This window comes from Lycium barbarum, chromosome 8 (genome assembly GCF_019175385.1).
Source record: "Lycium barbarum isolate Lr01 chromosome 8, ASM1917538v2, whole genome shotgun sequence".
Taxonomy (NCBI): Eukaryota; Viridiplantae; Streptophyta; class Magnoliopsida; order Solanales; family Solanaceae; genus Lycium; species Lycium barbarum.
Genome location: NC_083344.1, coordinates 73,610,625 through 73,620,528, shown reverse-complemented (window position 1 = coordinate 73,620,528; position 9,904 = coordinate 73,610,625). Strand labels below are relative to the sequence as shown.

General features: G+C 35.3%; 1 long non-coding RNA gene across 1 annotated transcript; it reads right to left on the bottom strand.

Moving 5' to 3' along the window:
• Positions 1 to 1,334: 1,334 nt before the first annotated feature.
• On the bottom strand, positions 1,335 to 5,317 carry LOC132605101 (uncharacterized). Its single transcript, XR_009569033.1, has 3 exons — positions 4,963 to 5,317; positions 3,298 to 3,907; positions 1,335 to 1,595 (listed from the first exon to the last, which is right to left on the bottom strand). It is a non-coding gene; the product is annotated as an uncharacterized LOC132605101 (long non-coding RNA).
• Between the last annotated feature and the right edge of the window lie 4,587 nt (positions 5,318 to 9,904).

Sequence of the window (9,904 nt, the reverse complement as noted above, 5' to 3'; positions counted from 1 at the left end):
ATATACGCTCAGATATACGAAGTCTGATACATATGATATTCATGGTATACATGATATACCCAAAATGTATACATAAATATACAACTCCTATATACACTGGGTTCTATACTAAGACCTATATACCATGCACACTGTTACACTTCGCATTCCAGATCATGAGCATGCCACGTACTTCACCGTATTAATGGAGTATCAGAGACATCCCATAAAGTTTTGGAAGGTACAAGTCATGGGAAGTACGTAACAATGAAGTAAATGATGAATTACGATCTCGTAAGTCGTAACCGGGAAGGACAACCTTCAAACCAAAGGAAATGACTATTATCAAGTATGATCAATGATAAATATCATATATGGAGAGTTTCGGAAAATTCTGGGACCAAGCAAAGTGGAGAAAATAAGTTTGTCGAAAATTTGAAAAAAGTTGGTAGAATTCTGGGCAGAATTTTGGGTCAACTTTGAAGGGGTATATCTCTAGGTATATAAGGAGTTTTATGGCGTTTCAAAAGCCTAAAAGGAATCGCTTCGAGCCTAGTTTCCAACACAATAAACCGTTCGTCAATGCAACATTGGAGCACGGAGTTATGGACGTTACAAGTTAGGCGGATGGAGCAGAAAAATGCTGCTACAGTAACCGGGTGCTACAGTAACCCGACCCAACACACACCCATAAATACCTCTCTAACCCATTAATTTTCATCAATTTTCACCGTTTTCTCATCCTATACATTTCTAGAGAGATCTTGAAGAACTCTTGAGGGTTCTAAAACTCTCCATAACTTCCCATTATTTTCTATAACTTTCCATAATCCTCCATAATCCTTCCTAACCTTCCATAATCACTACCACAAAAAGAGGCTTTAGCGGCAATAAAAATAGTCATTAGCGGCAATAATAATTGCCGCTATAACATTTACCGGCCATTTGTCTTTGGCCGGTGTTGTTGGAGTCGCTAAAGCCTTTCGCGGCCATTCAAACAAATGCTGGTAAAGGTACGTTTTATTGCCGCTAAAAACCACAAGCTTTAATAGCAATTGTTGCGGCAATTATGATGGCTGCTAAATGCAATCCAGAAATGGCTTCTTGTGCTCTTTTAGTGTTTATTTTTATGGCTGCTAAATTCAATTAAAATGCCGCTAAAACTCAATATCTTTACACGCAATTGTTTTGTTGCAACTATAATGGCCACAATATTACTTGTAAAAACGTTTGACTTTACCCTTTTTGCATCCATTTTTATAACTGGTATATTCAATTAAATTGACCCTATAAAGCCCAAGTTTTAATGGCTATAATTTAAACTTCATAAAATAATGGCCACTACATTCACCCAGAAATGATCTAAGCAACAAAATATATTTCTATTAATTCATAAAACATATCTCATTAAATCTTAACAAACAAAACGAAGTACTTATCTAAAATATTAACGTCACACAACAATTTAAAAAATAAACCTATATTGTCTTGAACTAAATAGCTAATGTCACTATATAACCAATCCTATCGAATAAAAGTCTTCAAATAATTTCCGTAACTCTTCATCATATTGAAATCTTCCACCCGCTAAATTATCGAACATCAGACTGTATGACCTGAAATACTAAAATAATTTTGTCAAAAGATGAAATAAAATGTGAAAAAACATCGCAAGTCTACATATCTAAATATATTGTGAATTCTCAAACCATTGAGGTTGAGACTCTAGACAACTCCAGATATTGGATTTCCAGAAATCTACAACAGATACCAAAGGCTGAGACACTTCAAAATTAACCGATTAAACAACAATATGAAAAACTCAATGGCAACAACTGAAGAAGGAAAAATTCAACAGTAAAAAGAACCATTTACAAACTGTAGAAAGAGAAAAACTGAAACAAAATGCAGCCACATAAAAAACTAAAAAACAAAACGCAGCCAGATTCCATAAATCGTGGAGAAGAAGAGATAATATAAAAGGGAAAAAAAATAGCAGCAACTACGGTGATAGGTGCATTTGTTGTCTACTTTTCCATGGTTGTTCTTTGCTATCATTGTATTCCAGCACTAAACTTGAAAATTAAGCAATTGACAGTGTCATAAAGGTTGTTCTTTGCTATCAATCTGATCAACCACTAAATAAATGAAACAATTGCCACACAAAAAATTGCAATAAACTGGAAAAAGTAACCGTTGTGATAATCAACACAAAGTAAAAATCTTAGATAAGTGCCCTAATTGGGATAAGTTCAAAGTACATAAATAATTTTTCTAAGTGGAAAAAAGATGAAGGTCTTTCTCAATAATTTGGCACGAAGACTAACATGCTAAATGCATCTTTCCAGTGGTGAAAAGATACACATTTCTTGGCATGTCTACTTATTACCATGGGTACTTTTGGTTAAAAAAAGCACTGTGTCCATATTGCAAATATAAAGTTAAGAAAAGAAAGATTTCGCTATAGTTAGTTGATATAAGTTAAATAGACAGTAAGAGACAAAAAGGCCAAGTTAAAATTAGAACTCTAAAGCTCACGCCACCTGATTATATAAGTAGCAATATCGGGAACCTATTGACACAAACCTTTCTTAAACTATTACACTTTTTAATTTTCCCAGTGATTAAGCTACTAAATTATAATACTCATAATAGAAAAAGCAGCTTAATTTACTCTAGGCAGGATTATCATAAGTATAAAGTGGTAGACAAATTTAAACAATTAACTACATCTATAACTGAGAAATAAAATACTAAAGGGGGTCTATACACTGATTCTTTTGCTCTAGCCATACAAAGAAAGTTAGGAATTAAAGAAGCTAAGAATGTCTCATAAATAAGCTCAAAAATAATGCCTTAAATGTTGAAAAAGGTACAGAAGATATCTAAAAGCCATAAAGTTTACACTCTTAATCACATCATGCCTGGATATTTAAAGTCATGAAGTTGATGAGTCCATAATCTTTTATCTTAAGCATCAGAGATAAAACACAATGATAAGATAAAAAGATCCTTAAACTTTCTACACGTTTTAAGTATTTGACAAAGGATACAATACAACAACAACAATATACCTAGTGTAATCCCAAAAGTGGGGAAGACAAAGGATCCAATGTTTAGATAAAATGATCAGGTCTTGTACTATGATCACAAGATTCACAACCACCGTCCAAAACATAATTAGCGAAAGGAATGCCTTAAAATAGAGATGATATAGATATAAGTACAAACATAAAAAGGAACACCAGAAAGAACACGCCAAAAGGTAGAGCCGAAGACATTAAACTGACAGTGCATTTATAAAAAAATTAAACTCACTCATCAAAATTGGAACAGTACAGCATTAAGTCGATAGAAGTTATTCATTCCTCAAGCTTTTATAAGTAGAAAACCACATACTGCCAAATCAAATCCTGAAAGAATTGTTGTCTACAAGTTAATGTTATCTTGTGCTGGTCAGCAATGCAAATAGTAAGTACATCAGTGCCTGCTATATTGCCAAAACAAGTAGCAGAAATTTGTAAAACATCAAAACAATTGAAAGGAATTATATAGACCTTGAGATCATCATATCTTCCAAAGAGAAGGTTAGCTGCTGCGAGCATGGAGGTTCTTGAACTAAAAAATAACATCAAAACAATTGAAAGGAATTATATAGACCTTGAGATCATCATAGCTTCCAGACGGAGATTTAGCCGCAGCAAGTACCGAGGTTCTTGAATCAAGGACTGTTGTTATTCCTGCCTTAGCAATGAAAATAGTTTGTTGCTCCACTGCTTCGTGAATAGCAACCCTAGACCACCAGTAAGCATATTGCTTTCATTTAGTGGACTACATACTGTAAAGTTGGCCGGCCCTCGAGAATTAGCCTCATTTATTTCTTCCATTCCAGCAAATCCAATGTAAGGATGTCTAACAACAACGACTCCTTTGTTACCACATACAGTTCAGAAAATATAACCCAAATGTTAGAGAGAAATTTGATAATGATACGGTACAACACTACAAAAAACTTGAATTTCATTTATCACTTAGTAAACTCTCACAATGTCTATGAATTTGAAGCCTGAAAATACAGTAGATTCCCATGATACTAGTCAGCTTTGTACCAAGAATTATACTTTGAAATTTGAACAAGATGGTGATATAAGGATAAAAGGATATTTCTTGGCAGCTTTGAGGCAGGGGTATCCTATAACTAACTCTTAATTGCAAACGAAATTAAAATATGATCACAAAGTTGCCTGCTTTAGTCCTTGAAACAGCAATAATAATCCCAGATATCTTGACTAGATTTGACATATATTATGCCTAAACAAAACATATAGGATTGCGTAAATAGAAGGATTGCGTAAATAAACATATAGGATTGCGTGAACATATACGACCAGATATCTTGACTAGATCAATTGGCGTAAAATCTAAGATAATCCACAAAATGGCAAAGTTCAAAAATAAAACTAACCCCAAGGGATATTGGATCCTTCTTTGACCTGAGTATTTGTCCTTCAGCGATCTCAAGCTTTTCTTTACTTTATTTACATACTACCGGTTCATTTTAATGAATAGTTACACCTACGGTCTTGTGTGTGGATCTAGGTGTTTAGCTTAAAAAAGGCTCCAGCAAATTTGTACAAAAGTGCACCAAATTAATTTGTGTTTACTGGTTTAATCTAGAGAATAGAACACCACGGTTCAAACTGAAACAACAATTTAACAAACAAGTGGAAGGCGACTTTCGCATGCCCACATTCATAAACTAATTTAACGTTCTTAGAAGCAAAACAAAGAGAAGAAACGCAGTAGAGCCATTATCTGTACATAAGCAAGTGCTAAATAGAGAACACCTAATCAAATTGTGATAAAAAAGCTTTTAAAATTGCGTCGGATCTAGCTTCAGCAATAGTTACCCAGATCTCTCTACCAACCAAACTTTGAAAAATTAGGGGAGAGAGAGAGACAGAGATGAGTTGTTTCCAATACCTGGGGATAGTCGCGGTGATGGTGAGATAGAGACGAAGTGGAGCAGTAGCGATAGGGCAGCGCCGATGTGTGCGTTGAGTATTTCTGAAATAGCATCTTTCAAAGTTCTCTAAAATTAGATAAAAGGAATGGGAGGGAACAGGTTATTTTAGTGGAAAATCTAGAGGGTAAAGATGAAATAATATAAGGCGCTTCCAATTTGTGGCTCATAGTGGCCATTGCTTTCTGTTGCCAGTAAAAAAGTAGATAATTCCGGCTAATGCTCATATGCCGCTAATAGTTGCGTTTATTAAATTATTTTGCAGCCATTAGTTTATTGCCACTAATTAATTTCCCCTAAAAGACTATTTTGTAGTAGTGAATTTTCCAAAACCTTTCCATATCATCAAGAGACATCAAAACCTCAAGGAAAATTTATGGAAGATAATTGTTCTTGTTTCTCTTCAAGGTGGTGGTGAACTTGATCTTGGAAAGGGGTGAATAAAGTGAAGTTCTTTCAAAATAAGGTATGTTCTTCCTATTATTTACATGATTAAGATGATGTAAAGGTTTAGCAATTCTCATCATTGATCTCATAACTTGAGACTTTTAACCATAAAATCATCATCATCATAATCATCATAGAAAACATATCATCTTTAGCATCATAAAAAGCTTTTAAGAATCATGAACTTCTAACGTTTGGAAGTAAGAAGGTTATGGAAACATATATGGAATCATAGCGTAGGAATCATGCCTTTTGAAAGAAAGGGGCTATCCTTAACATACCTTCCGGTCGCCTTAGTTGCTTAATATTTATTCTTCCAAGCCTGCAACTCTACATGTAAACCATCCATATTATCATTAGGCTCAATACCACGCACTTATCTCAAGCATTCAAATGAAATCTATTTAGAATCTGCCGAAATTCGGGCAGCATCTCCCCTATATTATTTACCTCCTCCAAATACCAAACAACTCCCAAACAATACCAACAATATCAACAATAACATAAATAACAATATATTCCATAAAACATCCCACACGATGTTTCTCCAATTTCCAAACCAACCATAACAACATCCATAATACCATAATAAAAAAATTATATTCAATTTAATCTGAAATTAATCCAAAATTCTCTTTCAGACTCACCTCATGGCCATCAACTTCAATTCAACTATTTATGATTTTCTCCTATGATACTTTCCTCTCTAAGAATTGCTAAACCTTTACATCATGTAAACCATAAAGAGTTTAATTGAAGTTGATTGCCATGATGTGAGTTTGAAAGAGAATTTTGGATTAATTTGAGATTAAATTAAATATTTTTTTTATTATGGTATTATGGATGTTGTTATGGTTGGTTTTGAAATTGGAGGAACATCGTGTGGGATGTTTTATGGAATATATTGGTATTGATATTATTGTTGATGTTGTTGGTATTGTTTGGGAGTTGTTTTGGTATTTGGAGGAGGTAAATAATATAGGGGAGATGCTACCCGAATTTCGACAGATTCTAAATAGATTTCATTTGAATGCTTGAGACAAGTGTGTGATATTGAGCCTAATGATAATATTGATGGTTTACGTGTAGAGATGCGAGCTTGGAAGAATAAATGTTGAACGACTAAGGCGACCGAAAGGTATGTTAAGGCTAGTCCCTTTCTTTCAAAAGGCATGATTCCTATGCTATGATTCCATATATGTTTCCACAACCGTCTTACTTCCAAAAGTTAGAAGTTCATGATTCTTAAAAGCTTTTTATGATACTAAAGATGATATGTTTTTTATGATGATTATGATGATGATGATTTTATGGTTAAAAGTCTAAAGTTATGAGATCAATGATGATGTGAGAATATTGAGCTATCTTCTTGACTTTCTCAATTTTATCCATTGTTGTTGGTCTCACCTTATAATAATTGTTCCTTCAAATTGAGATAAAGCGATGATGATTATTCCATAATATAATCGGAGGTTACCGACCTAACGTCACTCCGATAGAGTTATAGGTTTATTTGGGCTCTCATGCATACTACTTATGTTATAATATATATACATATATGAGGGATATGGGCGAAGGCGAGGCGTTATATACGCATGGCAACCTGATCAGCTGGTATATTATGATATCGTCCTGGACGCGGGATATATGGTTAAATGGATCGGGCCGTTCGTTCCTCGGCACTATTATGTATATAATATAAAGATGGATCGAGTCGTTCGTTCCGCGGGAAAATGATGTGCTTTTGGATCGGGCTGCACGTTCCACATAATTTCTATTTTATGTATACGTATATGAGAAATATTTTTATGAAAGGAAAGTTAAGCAGGCATGGTATCTTCCTTAAGAGGCAATCATATGTACAGGTTATTTCCTTGCCTCGTGTTATGCTCGATATTTCTCATTATGTTATTTTTCATGTTCGGTATATCTTACTATATTATTATTCGTGCCTTACAAACTCAGTACATTGTTTGTACTGACTTCCTTTCTTGTGGACACTTCGCTCATACCCACAGGTAGAAAGGTAGATGGTTTTGATCCATAGTAGCTTCAACAACGGAATCTCAAGAGCGCTCCTCTTACTTCGAAGCTGCAGTCTATTGATATAGGTCTTCATGGTTACTTGTGATCTATGTAGAGGCTCGTAGACATGTATGCACAGTTAGACGTTTCATAACCCTACCGGTTCATAGCGTTGTGCAACATTTTAGTAGCCTTGACGGCGGGTAATGATGGGCATAATTGTCGAAGATTATACAAAGATGTGCTGTTATATTGCGATATATGTCTTTACAGATTATGATATCCATGGGCTATCTTTATGGTCCACCCAGAAATGATTATAAGATGTATGTTTAGAAGTGCTCAGCGTGTTAGCTCTGGGTGCCCGTCATGGCGCTCTAGTTGGGTCGTGACATACAACTCGTAGTATCAGAGCAGTTCGTCCTAGGGAGTGTCTACGAGCTGTGTCCAATAGAGTCTTGTTTATAGGTGTGAAGTGCACCACACTTATAAACAAGAGGCTGCAGGGCATTTAGGAACCATTGACATTTCTTTCCCATTATAGATCGTCTCGTAGAGCTAAATTATAGGATGTGATGTCCCTGACTCTAATCCTAAGTGTTTTGATTACGGATAAGCAGTTGATTATGCCGCTATGAGGTAATTGATGAGAATTGAAGTTGTTACTCTGAAAGTCATGTTTCCTGCCTTATTGATATTGATAGAATTGGATATAAGAACTCGAGCTAGATGTTACGAGCACTTGTGATCGCCCTGTGAGGCGTTGGATGTGTTTTCTGGGCTGTGTGCAGGAATGTGGCAGTAAGAAGTATCGAGGAAACTCTGCCGAAATTTTTACAAGTTAAATTGTTTGAATCAATATGATATAGAGAAAGAATGAAGGGAAAATGTGACAATCGGACGTTTGGTAAGTCATGATTGAATGAACCATTATGAGACGCTTTCCAAGAGAAGTTTTTGAATAATTTTATTTTAATCTAAGGGTAGAACCCTTGAGGGGAAAAATGATTAGTAATTAAAGGAGTTCGAATGAGTGCATTTGAGATTTCGAAGAATTGAGATTTATTGAAGATATAGGGAAATTGACACTAAGAATTCAAGTGCAGTATTACGATTTATAGATTGGTGAGTAAGAGATAAAAAAAAGGTATTGATATGGGAAAGGAAGTTAACGAGTAGGGGAAAGTCTTACTCTAAAAGTTTATAGTTAAGATCAAGATGGGTTGATGACAGGCACACAGGCTTGTTTTATCAAACTTTCCCATATGATGTGGGTTACATTGGGATTTAGAAGTCACCAGTCATTTGACTTCAAAGGGATTCTGAATATTTGATAGTTGGTACTATTCTGAGAATTATTATGGCCAAGTTACTTGGGGTATTAATGACGACCTTGAACTCAAGAATGAGAAATAGTTACGTAAGTTCGATTGCAATTATGATTGTCTTCTCTATTGTTTATATAACTTCTAAGTGTGATGTTGCTTGGCTGATGAAGGAAGTGGAGATTGTATTAACTTTAGGAATATGTGGTGTATTTCTAGCTAATCATTATAAGAAGGATTCACCTCATTTTTTTTAGGCAGGTGTGGAGAAGGTTATTTGATGATAGAGAAATTAGGTGCGATGTCGGTTTATGTGTAAGGAGATAAGAGAGTAGGTGTACAAGTGAGGAAGGGGTTAGGATGAAAGCAGGAAAAGCAGACGATAGGATCAAATTTAAATAAATCAACGGGAGATAGAGCAAATTTGTACGTGACAAAGAATGAATGTGAAGACCCCCGAATCAACCTATATGTCTGCATAACCAGAACTAAGAAGGTTGGAAATAATTGTCACGACGCGACTAGGGGCCACGACGGGTACCCGGGGCTAACCACCGAGCATCACTCGTTCTGCTACTCATCATACTCATTTCATAAGAAAATCATTTTTCATATTGGAACATAAATACTTTTATATACATAAGCCTCTCGGCTATCAAAATAATACATATATATATACATGGTAGCAATCTTGTGAGACCATGTAACCCACACTGCGCATCCACGAGCCTCTACTGGAGTGCTAGACATAAGGACGGGACAAGACCCCGTCATGCCCAAAATACATATACGTGAATATACACAAAAGAATAATCATAAGCACCTCCGGAACAATGGAGTGCTCTCTAATCAGCTACTGGCTCCTACGAGTCCGGATCAAGCTTACATCCTTGTCTACCTATGGGCATGAACACAGCGTCCAAAGAAAACGGACGTCAGTACGAACATTGTACTGAGTATGAGAGGCATAAACAATAATGAAACATCAATGAAATGAGGAGCAATCAACAACTGACTGTGAATCATAAAAGAAATAAATCATGCTGTCTTACTCATACTCATCATCATATCATATATGAATAAATGTATAAGTATAAGCTGCCCA